Raw genomic sequence first — 13,719 nt, 5'->3', positions numbered from 1 at the left:
AATCTACGAAAGGACAGCTACGGACCAAACTGGGAGGAGCTGAGGTGAGCAGAGGCAGGCTGACAGAGACCAAGACTAGCACAAAGCATTCAGTGCCTAAGGGATAGCCATAGCATTGGGGTGAGAGTCTATAGCTGAAGCTGAACAAAAGAAAATCCTGTGTGGCCAGGCCCCATTCATACAACAAACACTCTGGGCGTCCATCAAAATGGAATCATGTTCAAAGTGAAATCGTGTTTGCATGGCCAATGACAGTGCATCAATCAAAATGTGCATTTGAGTCCAGGATGTAGTAAGAAATCTGAAGTACAAGATAGCATCAAATGCCTGTAGCAATATGACATAGAAGGCCCAAGAAAGACAATTTGGAGAAAAATACCACAGGAAAATGGAGTTATGGACATACATCATTCCTCAGGGTTGACTTGACCTAAAGACACATATCCCCAAATACGTTCTTTCTAGTATTAAACTGTGAGAAAGCTCCAAGAAAAAAATCAGTTCTGTGCTCAAGTAACTGCGAAATGCTACATGCTATAGCCCCTTTTGGATAGTTATAATATCATAAGAGCATATTAATAACATAAAAAGACCTGTTTAAAAGCATGATTACATTTGTTTAATCTAACACTACCCCAGTCTTCCAGGGCTGCCATTCTTTTCATAGTACTTAATATTCTGTGAAATAACTGGGAAATTGTGGCCCAGGACTATCCATATTAAAGCAACTACCGCTTGTTGATTTCCTCATTTGAATAACAGAGATACCAGTAAGATTGCAGCAAAGTGTAAGGATCAAATAAAGTAATGAATGTTACATACCAAGAAAAGCACCCAACATGCTATATTGTAGGCAGAAACAATGGAGGTTAACAAGATGAATTCTTGAGAACAATGGCTAAGAAGAATATTACTATTATAGCTAATGTATCTTTGAAATATTAGAACTAATACCTTCTATATTATTTTAGCTAATATATTTTTGCATCTGTATCCACTGTTCAAGAAATGTGTGAAGCACATCTTACTGGAAGCTTACATTATAACACAGTATTAACCTGTTCCCTTCTCAGATCAAATATTTCTGATCACGTGTCAGTTCTCTTTAGAAAATCTCTGTCTCGGTGGTCACCCAATCCGCATCCTGTTTCCTTCCAAAAGCAGCACCATTAAAGAAAAAGTGGTTTTTTTTTAACGTTTATTTTTTAGAGAGAGAGAGACAGAGACAGAACATGAGCAGGGGAGGGGCAGAGAGAGGGAGACACAGAATCTGAAGCAGGCTCCGGATGTGCTGACAGCTCAGAGCCTGATGTGGGGCTCAAACCCACGAACCGTGAGATCATTACCTGAGCCCAAGCAGATGCTTAGCAGACTCAGCCACCTCGGTGCCCCAAGCAGCACCATTTTAAATGGAAACTGAAAAGCAACAATAACAAAAAACAAACAAACAACAACAAAAAAAAACACCTTGTTTATCTCTTTTCTTTCCTTCAGATCCTCAATGGATGGGAAGAATCGGATCAAACAGAAAAATCTTGGAACTGAATCTTAGAGAAGAAAAAAAACAAGAAAACCCCCTCACACACATACACACACCTCAACATACACATCCCAGTGACAACAACAACATAGATTTTGCACAAGGTCGAGTTCTAGAGATTCAAATGTTGAGTTTTCAATCGACCTAACCTTCTCCCAGAATTTGAAACTCTTATATCTATCTGCCTATCTTATATCTCCAATTGGATATCAAAACCAAATTTTTGATCGAATTTGCTGCTGCTAGGTTATCAAACTGTTTCCCCCACAATCATTCAGTAAATGCAGTACACAGCAGCCCAATCTATCATTCCTCAAACGGAAGTCTCAATGCCATCTTGACTTCTGTCTTTCTCTCCCATACCACTTCAAATTCTTCAGCAAAGCCCACTGCGATGTCTGCACTCTACTCCTGTGGAAACCACCGCTGTCTCTTACTCAGATTACTACGTCATCTTAACAGATATAGCCTTACTTTCACCTGGTGCTGCTTTTAGCATGTTAATATTCTAGTGTAAGGTCTCCAGCAGCTTCCTAGCTGACTCACAGTATAACCCAAAGTCCTTACCATGGCTCCCAAAGGTCTGCCCTCTGCTACCACCGGCCCCAGTTTGGCACATCTCTAACTCTCCTCCTACCCCTTCTTCTCCATTTGCTTGCCTCTGGCCCTCCTGCTCTATCTGGAACATTCAAGAATGCTCCCACTTTGTAGAACTATCATAAAGATGAAATGGTTGGGGCACCTGGGTGGCTCAGTGGGTTGAGCGTCTGACTCTTGGTTTCAGCTCAGGTCGTGATCTTGCAGTTCGTGAGTCTGAATCCCACATGGGGCTCCATGCTGATGGTGTGGAGCCTGCTTGGGATTCTCTCTCTCTCCCTACCCCCATTTGCTCTTTTCTCTCTCTCTCTCAAAATAGATAAATAAACTTAAAAAAAGATTCAATGGTTAACACGTACACAGCATTTTGAGCTGCATCTAACTCACTGTAAGTTTTAATTAATATTGCATCACTATTATTTGGAGCTCCTATGTCTTGCTTTTGCTCCTTCTTTATATTTTTAACACATAGTGTATCATGGGTACTATCAGGGATGCCTCCACCTCTGAGCATTTTCTCCAACGACTCCCTCTACCAAAATAGTATTTGATTCTGAAAACCACATGGTCTTCAGCCTCACTGCCTTCAGATTTCTCCTAAAACCATCTTACCCATAGGCACTGTTGACCACACTAAATACATAGCACCCATGACACCTGATGTGCTGACAATATTAAGAGGCAAAACAAAGAGCCATAGATCCTCCAAATAGTTGTAAACTGATGTGGAGACTTACTGTGAATAAGGCATGGCTCTAAGAGCTTTGCATGAAATTGATCATTAAGTCCCCACAATAATTCTATGAGATAGAGAGTATCATTCATCCCATTTGTCAAAGAAATTTAGGATGCATCAAATTTACTAACCTGCAGAAGGCCATGCAGCGAAAAACCGCTATGAAGTTGAGATTTGAGCACAGGCATTTAAATTGATGGCCAATCTGTTTATCTACACTGCAGCCTGTGTGCCTTGCTGCTCCCTCCATTCTGGTGCATACAGAGCCCATCTTTCACTGATTTAGCAGTGTGTCCTTGATCACCCACTGTGTGGCATGGTGTAGGCATGGGAACAAATACTGGTAAAAAATTAATTTGGAGAGGTAGCCAGGGCTCAGATCCCATATGGCTTTGCAGGTATTGTTCTAAGAGACCCTTGGGCGTTTTTCTAAGTGTGATGAGAAGCCCTTGGAGAGAAACGACGACATTTGCATTTTGAATGAAGCACTCTCGTCGCTGAGTGGAAAGTAGACTGTAGGAGGCAGTAGAAGAATCTGGGGGTCATTAAGGAGGCTATTGCTGGAGTTCATGAAGGAGGAACCATCATGGGTGGTGACTTAGATGAGGCCTATGGTGGGATTGGTTAGAAATGTCAAGATTCAGGGTACATTGCAGGGGAAGAACTAATGGGATTTGCTGGTGGATTGGACATACATCTCCCATGTTTTAAAAAATTGTCCCATTATATTCCGCACTATGAATACTCCATTGCTTATTTAGCCATTCCTTATATTTAAGGCATCCTTCTCTCCTTTTTTTAAATTCCAAAGTGTGCTAGAATATTTGTTCACATTCATGGCTCTTATACACATGTGATTGTTTATATAAAGCTATGAGGTGAAATTTCTGGGTCATGGAGTACATGAAAGTTTAATCTTAACAGATACTGACAAATACGTCTCTACGCCATATGTACTGATCAGCCCGTGCCAATTGTTATTTCTTTACTCCACTCTTTAAAATGCGATGCCAATGTGATTTCAATGTGACATTGACAACAGGCCCTCTTCTGTTTTCCCAATCTATCCACAGGCCATGCTGGTACTCAACCTCACCTATACACCAGTGATGAGATGGTACTTGTTGCATCACTGGCCTCTCCCTGTCTAGTCTTTGCAATGCCCAAGCTGACTTTCACTTGCTATTTGCTACTGTCCTTTCTGGGGAAAGTTGAGAAATCACAGACAGAGAAGAGGTGTGGTGACTTTGAAAGGAAATGGCAACTGCGGCATTTGGCTACCCTTGTAAATACTTGAATAGAGAGAGAGCCCCTCCCCCCCCCCCCCCCCCCCCGCCCCGCTCCCCTTGAAAGTCTGGTTATTTCCGTGTTAGGAAGATGTCTTTTCACAGCCCTGGTACAAGGTCAGGCAGTGCCTTCAGGGACTGTTAAGAACAGGTTGCCCTGTAATTAACCGATGTGCTACAATACAGTAGTAAGGCATGTGTTTCCTCTAACCTTGAATATCACCCTGTGCATAGGTGCTCATTCACCTGTAAGTTGAGGGCTTCCAAGGAAAAGAGATAACTCTGCTCAATAATCTTTTGTACCAAGGTTTCATAACCCTCCACTATCTAGCACACTCACTTGTAGATTGCCTATCACAACAGACTGTAGACTTTCTGATAAACAGTGCTCTGGATACTTTCTAAACTTTCTACCATTAACCCTTTCAACCTCACATACCTGGGAGCCAGAGAGGCAGGGATATGTTATTCTAAGTTTACTTAGGTCAACCTGTGGAATGGAAAGGTTAATTGACATGGCCAAGGTCGTAAAACAAGCCATAGAGAGAGCCAAGAACAGAATTCAGATCTCTGGAAATGTTTGCAGTCTAGTGTGGGAAATGTTAAATGAAGTACATTGCTCTAATTCCGCACTGTTCTTTTCTACAGTCTTATCCCCCAAGAGCAATTTTGCCTTTTCAATTCTTCTCAATTACATTTCCACATCATGGAGTACACATAAAATGGCATAGTGTACACATAATGAGTGTAAATGGATGGTGATGTCTATGGCTAGGCGACCAACTTCAAGTCCTAGCCATTGCAGGCCCTGTGTACTTATTTCGAAGAATGGAGGCACTGGCATCTCTGTCCGCTGTGATCTAGTGGGATCAAACTAATGAGGAAGCATCCAACATTTCTACAAAACTCGACTTCCTGCCAAGATCAACCACTCTGCTTGGAAAAAGATACGAAACTATGACAGAACCTGAAGGCGTGTGATGTCATATACGCTAGAGGACCCTCTAGGCCTGGGACTCACAGCTGCAGGAGACCAGGGGTTTGGAAGAAAGAACTATGGACTAGGGCAACCTCCCAGATAAGAGAGAATGAACTGCAGGACCGTGAAAATGGCAGTGACAGAGAACAGGCATCTGATTTGAAAGAAATTTTTAGGAACGGGTGACTAGTCATGTGGAGTGTTACAGGAGAAGCTAAGGATGTCTTCAGCATGATTAGCATTTTAAAGTTCTCACTAATCTCTTTTCTCTATACTTGAACATATCATCTCAAATCTTATATCGTTACCTCTCTAACATAAAAATTTGGTCACACTTTCTGGGCAAGCTTTAATGGTTTCTTATCTGCCATAGGAAAAAGTCCAGGTTCATTACCTCAGCGTGAAAAATCCTCCAAGACCAGTCCCTAAAAACAAGGCACCAGGTTTCTCTTTCTCCACTGTCTATCTCCAAAGCAGACCCGAACGCACAGCAAAGAATGATCTCTTTACCAGATTGAGCTTGTCTACACTTTGAAGATGCTCTTTGCTCTTTCCTTCTTCTTGTTCTTTGCCTGAAATACACCTACTCCATATCCTACCTCCACGCTACCTCCTCCATAAAGTGCTTCCCGGTCCACCAAGTATACGAACCTTCTTCTTCCCTTTTTCTCCCACAGAACCTTATAATTCTTGCATATTAACTAATGATCCGCCTAAATTTCATCTCTCCCGTTGAAGAATGACATTTCCCCCTAATGTCAATGCCAAGACTTAACTACAACCCGCATTTAGCATAGTGCTTGGAACATGATAGGTGTGCTTGTTGGCGGAATTAAATAAATAGATCTTTCATGTTCACCAATGGTTGAGAACTAAGGAAATGATGATTCCTTGTATTCTCTAACACCTTGCTAGAAGTTGCCCTCAGTGGTGCAGAGGATAAGCTGAAGTCATACATGATTTCGAATCTCACTTTTGACACGATTTTAGGTGAGTTATTTCTTACCTTAGAGCCCCCTTTCCCTCACTTTTAGAATTAATAGAGCAATACCAACCTTATAAGGTTGATGAGAGGCTCCAGTGTTACCCTAACACTTGCCACATTCCAGAATGCTCAGTAAACATTTCTTCCTTCCTGATTTTCTTCATTGGCTCCACTTTGAATACTAATAAAAATGCCTCTTGTACAACACTAATCTTTATGCACATCTTTACTCTTTTATAAAGTTCATACATTTACTTTTGGACTTCTTTATCTATGTGAACATAACCTATTAAAGCATATATGTATAGTTGTGTCTTTATGTATATAAGCCATAGTTTTAAAAGGCATACCCAAGAAATCATTGTTCTGCTAAATACTCATATAGTCATACATATATATGAGTGGCTAAAAATAATACCTTACAGTAATAATCTGAGAGGTAATGTAATATTAAGAGCTTGAGCTAGGGGGTGAGAAATAAACCTGTATTCAAATTTCTGACAATATACATTACAGGAAAATCTAACTTAATGAGGCTTCGGTTTCCTCAACTATCATGGACTTATTAAACATGTTTAACTTGAAGAGTTGTAAGGACCGAGAGAGATACCGAATGGAAGGCACTTGGCACAGAGCCTCTCACCTAGGACACTCAATAGCTGTTATTTTTATGGCTCCAATCATTATTATTATTTCTCTGGCTCTCACCCAAACTTGCTATTGCAGACTTCCAGGCCCCTGACAATCTCACCTACCTATTCTGAGCATAGGGAGCATAGGAAGGAAGAATGGGCGCTCTTGGTGAAGATCTACGCCTGCACAATGGATCCATGCAGGAAGCTGTGTGACTCCTCTTTATCAATCCTGCCAGTGCCAGAAAAGCCGTAATCCCCTCCTCCAACACTCTACCACCCTTCCATCCTCTGAGCATGGCCCTAGTGCACACGGCCACCCTGAGGCACGGCCACCCCATATCTTCCTGCCACTTGAGTCCTGGGTATTTCCAATGTACAACTGTTCTTGATGTGCCAAAGGAACACTGAATTCTGTGCCAAAATGAAGAGAATGTTTTGCCACCATCTGTTACATTACGTTTGTGACATAGACACAAAAATGGTTTGGCCCTGTGGCCCAACATTTTATAGGGTTTTTACTGTCTGGGAAGTAGACGTTAAGGTTGGGGAAATATCTGAATGACTGAAAGCGTTCTTCTATGAGAACCACTCCTTTTTTTTTTTTTTTAAGAACCACTCTTTCCTTTTTTCCGATAACAGAGTCAGATCACTAGACATAGTCAATTTGTTTGTTTTGTTCTTCCCTTAGAGAGAAAGTCACTCTAGTTGGCATCCCCAAACATTCCCACCCAAGTTCTATGCATAGTGAACGCAAACTCTGTGTGCCTGGGAACAGGGCCAAAAATGGCCTGACATGAAAGCTAAATCTATTTGGTGTTTCATCTTTTATCTTAGGGGGAAAAAAAAAACATGAATTTGGCATCCTCTCCATAGTATTATGTTAATATAAAATAATGGCGTTATTCCTCTGGATTTTTTAGTCCATTTCATGACTTTTGGGTACCCCCTGGAATACCTCACCAAACTCAAGAGGACTTATATCCCATGTCACGATCCCAGATCAGCCTTGGAATAAATGAGTTCTCTCTCAGGAGACTCCTCCTTTGGTAGAACTTGGTAGAAATAGATTTCTGGCATATTCTTCCTACTCATTTGTCCAACATGCCCTGACGTGGCCAAATCCCAGCCATAAACACAACTTACAATTAAATGTGCCTCTTCTATCCCCCAACAGATCCCAGCCATGCCTCAGAGACATCATCAAGAACCTTCGTTTTTATCCTGTCATCTGCCTGTGCATTTGCCAGTGAAATGTGAGGTTTTGTTGGCTGAGTAGTCAAAAGCAGAAGGTTTGCTGTGCATGACTACTGATGGCAACCACATTTCTTCGAAGCGTGGACATGCCCAGGGAAACATTTGACAAATGTGTCTTAAAGGCAATGACTCACATGGCAGTATAGCCTTATACAAAGAAACTTTGGGTTATCCACAGATATTCGGGACCTTCCGGAAAATAAAACCCATTCGATGAGTTCCCTCCATGTACTTAAGCATATAAAAGTAATGGATCCATAGAAATTATTGCATTCCATATTCATACCAATTAAAAATTCCTCAGATGGTTCAGTCAATGGCCCATATGTATTATAGTTCCAGCAACTCTCAACCATATGCAGTGACATAGGCTGTGCCAGAAGTACCAAAATAGTCTTTAGAAATAAATGCCTCTGCATTGTGGCTCATAAAAAATACCTGTTAATTATAAATGGAAGCCAACTCAGCCCAGTATCAGCTGAATGACATGAAGCTAATTTCTGAAACGCAGGGAGCTCGAGAACTAAACACAGTGGGTAAAGACTTAATGGAAAAGTAATAAGGTTAGGTCATGTTACTCTTATCTGCAAATTCCTGTGGTTTTCCATGAAATATGTGGGGCTCACTGCAGTCCTGTGAGATACCGAGTTTATAGCCCTCATGTTGGTTGGGCTTAAAAAGGCCAACCTACCACAAAAAGGAATGGAGTACAGATACATGCTATAACACAGATGAACCTTGAAACATTATGTCCCGTGAAAGAAGCCAGTCACAAAAGGCCATGCATTGTATGATCCCATTTGTATGAAAGCTCCAACACAGGCAAATCTGTAGAGACAGATGCCAGGGCTTGGGGAGTAACTGTTGATGAGCAGGTGTAACGGAAGTTTCCAAATTTACGTTGTGGTGATTATTGTGCAAATCCACGAATGCACTCAAAACCACCAAGTTGTAAGCTTTAAAGGGTGAAATTTTATGGCAGGTGAATTATATTTCGATGAAGCTGTTATTAAAGGGGAAGAAAAAAAGGCCAACCAGGGTGTGGTATTAAGTGAAGTCTAGGAATGGGAAAGGATGAGCCATGACCAAAAAAGACCAAAAGGCCTGATCGCGACCAAAATCCTTAGAAGAGCTATACTGGACCTCTCCGCTCCTGGACAGGCTTCCACAATATCATCCAGAATCATTCTCCGACTTCATAGTTTTCATTGCCAGGATCCAAAGGGCCACGCTCTTCAAGTTACTAAGATGTTGGCGTTCCCTCTCTTTCTTTGTTTCTTTTCACCCCCTCATTGGATTTCCTAGTAATTTTCAGTCAGGTGGAGAGGAGTCCGCTCTGCTCTTGCTGTTCATTATGGAAATTGATTTGACCCTCATTTGCATCTATTTGCACTGCCATCAAGCTGATTTAGAATCCGAGGGTGGTTGCAACCTCCTCCGAAGCTGGCAGATTTGCTCTAAAAACAGAACCCTGGAACTTTCCAACCAGCTCCGAAGAACTTGTTCTCTTGCCCTTTTGATTTCTGCACAATATGGGAAGAGTTTCAGAGAAATACAACTCGTGGTAAAAGAAAGAAAGGAAACCTTTGTTGCCTCCTGCTATAAATAGCCTCCATTCCCTTGCCTTCCCTTCATGCTACTAGTCAACCCTGCAATCGTGGGTTGCACATCAGAAATAAACACATTGGTCTGTGGAGCCAGAGGCCCCAGGCAAGCTTGCAGGCTGGCAACTGGCAGCACAGGAGTTAAATCTTAAACAATCCAGCATGGCAATTATCCCTCCTGCACTGACCCATGGGTTCCTCACTAGCCCCGGGAAGTGCAGCCCTGCTACCCTAGCCAAGGAGCCAAGGGGAGTGATCAGAAACTAGGAGAGTGCAGACTTCACCTGGCTCAGCCATTCTGGCCTCTCTGGTTTCCCTTCGCCTCTACAGCCCTGGGCTGGTTCCTTGCTTTCTATCCGATTCTTCCTCTCGCCTGCCCTGTGCGGGCCTCGCGTGTGTCCAGCAACAAACACCATCCTCACCTTCCCTGTGCACCTGTGCTCTCTTTTATTGTCCGAATGGAAATTGCTTTCTTGCTGTTTATGATGTAAAATGCTGAATTCTTATTGTAAAAAAAAAAATCAGTTTATATAAAAAGGGAAGTAAGAGGGCATAAAAATTAGCTACGCTCTCACCGCTCAGAGAAATTCACCCATACTGCAAGTGTAGAGTCTTCAAATTCTAAGAGAATGTTTTTTAAATGAAACCTATGAGACATATCTATTTTTCACTTAGAAATCCATCTTGTGCATTTTTCATTTCAATAAATATAGATCTACACTACCATTTTTAGCAGTCTCTATAAATGCATCCATAATTTGCACACTTAGTCTGTTTCTTCTTGATTCATATCTATGTATATATATATGTGTGTGTATATATATATATATATTCATAGATAATATACACATTCACAGTTTTTTTCTTAGTCCCAAATTTATCCACGAGGCCCTCCTTCTACCCTCAAGCTCAGTCACACCTGACATCTGGGCCTCCTGCTGCCCCAAACTGTCTGCTCATCAGAAGTTACCCATCCTAGGCCTTACTCCTCAAGACCCTATGCTACTTGATGGTAAATAGAGAAACATAAGGAACAAAGTGAGTTAATGGGTTAATTGGTACAGTGGCTTTTATTTGGTGCCAACGGATAATTGGAACAGGAATGGCCTTTAGAAATAATCTGATCTGTCATTTTCCTAACTTGTCAGTAGAGTGTAGGGGTGAGAGAGGTATAAAAAAATTCACTGGTCCCTCCTCCAGAGAGTTCAACACATGATTTGTCTGGAATGGGGTCTGGAAGACTGTCATTCAGCAAGCTCTTCATGGGATCATTTTGATCAGTAACATTTTAGAAACTCTGATTTTATTCAATATCTTTATCATTCATGTGAGGTCACAGAGGACTAAATAGATCTGGTTTGTCACGTCTATACGGACAATTGGCAGTGGGACTGGAGGTATTGTCTATATTTCCCCATCCCTGAGCCCATCATCATTTTGTTGCACAAGACCATCTTATTCCAAAGAAAAATTTTATTAGAACAAAGGACTTCTAAATATAATACTATAATAGGAAGGATTTGTACCTGTCACACAGTGATAATTCTGGAACTCAAAGTGGGCTAAAGGGAGGTTGACTTTGAGTCAAGGAAGGGATCTTGTATTGACACTCAAACCTGTATCTTGCAAATGACTGTTTGCATGCGTGTGTGTGTGTGTGTGTGTGTGTGTGTGTTGGTCTTAGGAAAAATATTGGAAGTCAAACATGATTACAGAACCCATAGTATAATAATAAAGGATAAAGACCTATATCTAGAAGTATCCCCAGTGGTGGGGGAAAAAAATGTCGGTGCTAATGCAGAAAGACTGGATCTAATAAAAAGCAAAGATTTCCTTTTACTTGAGTCTATCTTCATCCATGAAGACCTGTTTCAGGAAGATTTTCAACTTTCGTTGGAAACGTGTGTTATACAGGACACACAGAGACAGAAAGAAGACTTCTCAAGGCAATCTTCAATAGGAAGCTACTTACCTACTCTGGTGGCCAGCTCAGTCATGGTGTTCATGGATAATGGGTATCTGACAGGATTCTTTAATCCAAGACCTAATAAAAATAATAAAGGTGATGATTTAAATCATCCTAGCCTCATGGAATAGGAACAGTCATGGACACCTTCCATTTTCCTGGCAGACAGTAGTTCTTCCAGCGGGTACAGCTTCAGATGGTACATTCTGCTGTCTGCACTGTGTGGCAGGGGAAACAGCCGTATTGATTTGCATGTCTCCTGTTATGGGTTGCATAACTCCTCAAAATTCATATGTTGAAGTCCGAACCCTCCTGCTACCTCGCAATGTGACCTGATTTGGAAACAGGGTCATTGCATATCCAATGAGTTAAGTTAAATGAGGTCACAGTGATGTAGGATGGGCCTTCACTGCAATATGACTGGCATCTTTATTTAAAAAAGGGGGAACTGTGGACACAGAGACAGAAATACACACACAGCAAAAATGTCGTGTGAAGATTGGCGCTATATGTCACAAGCCGATGAACTACCAGAGCTAGAAGAGGCCTAGAACAGATCTTACCCTAGAGCCTTCGCAAGGAGTATGGCCTTGCTAACACCTTACCGTTGAACGGTTGGCCTCCGAAAATAAATTTCTGTTTGTTTCAAGTACTCTGTTTGTGGTACTTTGTTCCAACAGCTCCAAAAAACTAGTATAGTACCCTTCAGAACACAGCCTCCACCAGATGACAGTTTTTAAGGCAAGAACAACTCAACAATGGGCTTATCCTTGTAATATTTACTAGTGTGGCCACACGAAAGCTTAATAGATTTGGAGATCCTAATGCCAAAGGAGGAACACCTGAAACAAAGTACTTACTAACCTTGATTCTCTTTAAATAGAAGCTGATTCTTCCCCTTTGCCACTTCAGGCTCCTTATGTGGCTGCACCAATAGGCAGAGAAAGTCACTGTACCTGCAGCCATGATTGATCCTGGGTCACTGGATTGTTGCTATCAAAGAGTACAAGAAGGGCTGTATATGGAACATAGGATGTCTCCTGGACGCCTCTAAATGCTCCCTTGCCTCAAAGTACTAATGATTGGAAAACTGGATCAACCCCCTTCCCAAACACAGACACACACACACACACACACACGCACACATTCTTCCTAAAAGACCCCTAGGGAAGCAAAATTATGGGAATGAAGGCTCAGGTCACCACTTTCCCTGCTGAGGTGCTGCCGCAAGCTACGAGGAACTGGAAATGTATGGTAGGAAGGGATAGTGATGATGATGATATTGACAGCAGCATGACCAGCTTCCAAAGCCTGATTAAATATGATGATTTTTTACTTTTTCTCTTTCCTCTGCTACATGTTTTATATGATGACCAGGAACTAATGTTTTAAGTTTCAGGGAGAAGGATGAAGGAATCCATGTTACTCCCCATAATAATACAGTAGTGACTTTGTCTCCTGTGTTTGGGCCATAAGTTTTGAAAGGGACAAAGGATAAGACCAGTTGTCAAGATACCAAAGGGATTGACTGTGCTAATTATAATTCCCTTGTGTCTTTAGATCTGCTCACTGCTCTTCCTCACCCTGCCTCTTGCCTCAGGAGGATGACTTATAAATGTTACATGAATAAATTCTCATCTCTCTGGGTTCCTGTTGGCATCTTCTTCACTATGGTTCTCTCAGATGAAACGAGAACGGTGGGACTAACTAAATGAGACCAGTAAGGACTAACTTGATTACCTCTTCCTGGGACAAAACTTTGCCTTTGAGTATAATGCTGTAAGACAATAGAGTCTATTATCGATTCAATTCAAAGTTTTAGTAGAATATGAATTGGTAAAAAGACTCCGGGTAGGGAGTAGTCCAGATGTTTTCCACTGATTTTCATTTTTTCGCTAGGATCCTTTCTCCCACTGTTACCACATGGGGATTTCCCTTCCAGAGCTCTTCCTGGTAAACACATCGGAGGATTCTGTGCTTGACATCTGTAACGGAGGAAGTAGCTGGACCAGACAATAAACACTTTGTGTAAGGTGCTGTTGAGGAGAAAATAGTCCAAACCCATTTACACAACTGTGACACCATGCTTCTGAAAAACATGTTTTTTTGGTAGAACTTGGTGGTCAATTTTTTTCCT

The 13,719-nt window shown here is 41.6% G+C and overlaps 1 long non-coding RNA gene across 1 annotated transcript in view; it reads right to left on the bottom strand.

Moving 5' to 3' along the window:
• Window positions 1-11,660, bottom strand: part of LOC125164344 (uncharacterized) — a 31,332-nt gene extending 19,672 nt beyond the window's left edge. Inside the window, exon 1 of the long non-coding RNA XR_007151727.1 lies at window positions 11,589-11,660. This is a non-coding gene — a long non-coding RNA (uncharacterized LOC125164344). The remainder of the gene's footprint in view (window positions 1-11,588) is intronic.
• Window positions 11,661-13,719: the final 2,059 nt, after the last annotated feature.

This window comes from Prionailurus viverrinus, chromosome B1 (genome assembly GCF_022837055.1).
Source record: "Prionailurus viverrinus isolate Anna chromosome B1, UM_Priviv_1.0, whole genome shotgun sequence".
Lineage (NCBI taxonomy): Eukaryota > Metazoa > Chordata > Mammalia > Carnivora > Felidae > Prionailurus > Prionailurus viverrinus.
The sequence above is the reverse complement of the archived record's forward strand: the minus strand, read 5'-3'. Positions and strand labels throughout refer to the sequence as shown.